Below are 508 nucleotides of genomic sequence, written 5' to 3' on the forward strand. Positions count from 1 at the left end.
AAAAAAGAGGTGAGAAAACAGCATGTGACATCTCTATCCATACTTATATACTCTTTTTATTAAAATAATACTTAGAAGAAGATGATGAAGAAATGTTGAATCAAATTAAAATATATAATAATAATAATAATAAAATATATATATACAGAAGAAGAAGAAAAGAAAAGAAAAACGTAACGTGCACGGTGCAGCTTCCATTTCCTTCGTCCCTACCGATTGGACCCAGTCCCACAGTCCACACGCAGAACCAAAAAAGAAAAGAAAAAATATGGCCCTTCCCTGGCCGCCGCCACCAGCCCAATCTCCGGCCGCCGCCTTCTCCGGTGCATGGACCGGAATCCCCCCCTCCGCGTCCCCCAGCCCACCACCACCTCTCTCCTCATCGTCAGCCCTCCCCCAGCACCCCCGCAGAGATCATCCAGCCACCTACATGCCGGAGTCCCTGCCGGCCGCCACCGACACCGAGCTCCTCAAGGCCCCCGACGCCGACGAGGCCGAGCTTGTTCCA

The sequence above is a fragment of the Triticum dicoccoides genome, chromosome 5A, assembly GCF_002162155.2.
Source record: "Triticum dicoccoides isolate Atlit2015 ecotype Zavitan chromosome 5A, WEW_v2.0, whole genome shotgun sequence".
In the NCBI taxonomy this organism is placed as follows: domain Eukaryota; kingdom Viridiplantae; phylum Streptophyta; class Magnoliopsida; order Poales; family Poaceae; genus Triticum; species Triticum dicoccoides.